Genomic DNA, 422 nt, shown 5'->3' on the forward strand with positions numbered 1-422 from the left:
GCAGCGTCTCCATCGGTCTGTGCCCATGCCTTGCGAACCCACGAACACACTGACGTCACTGGTGGCGGCCTGGGATTGCCATATTTGGTGTATCTCACCTGGTTACTCTCCTTCCACGCATTGATTTCAGCATACAAAATGTCCCTGCAGTATCGATAGATGCCGATATCACCCGTCTGAAGATAAGGAGTGAGTCCACCAGGAATTACACACATCTTGATGTCGCGCGTCTGACGCTTTGCCTTGACTTCCTTCGAGATATGAGCTCTCTTCGAGTCCAAAATCAAAAACTTTCCATTGCTGATATTTACCATAGGGAACTGCAAATCGATCCAGCGCTTGAGCAGCGAACCGTCAACCCACACCTTCTTCTGGTACGTGACGTACACTCCATCAATTTTCTCAAAGCTGGCCTTGTCAGC

This window comes from Plasmopara halstedii, assembly GCF_900000015.1.
Source record: "Plasmopara halstedii genome assembly, contig: Scaffold_1211, whole genome shotgun sequence".
NCBI lineage: Eukaryota > Oomycota > Peronosporomycetes > Peronosporales > Peronosporaceae > Plasmopara > Plasmopara halstedii.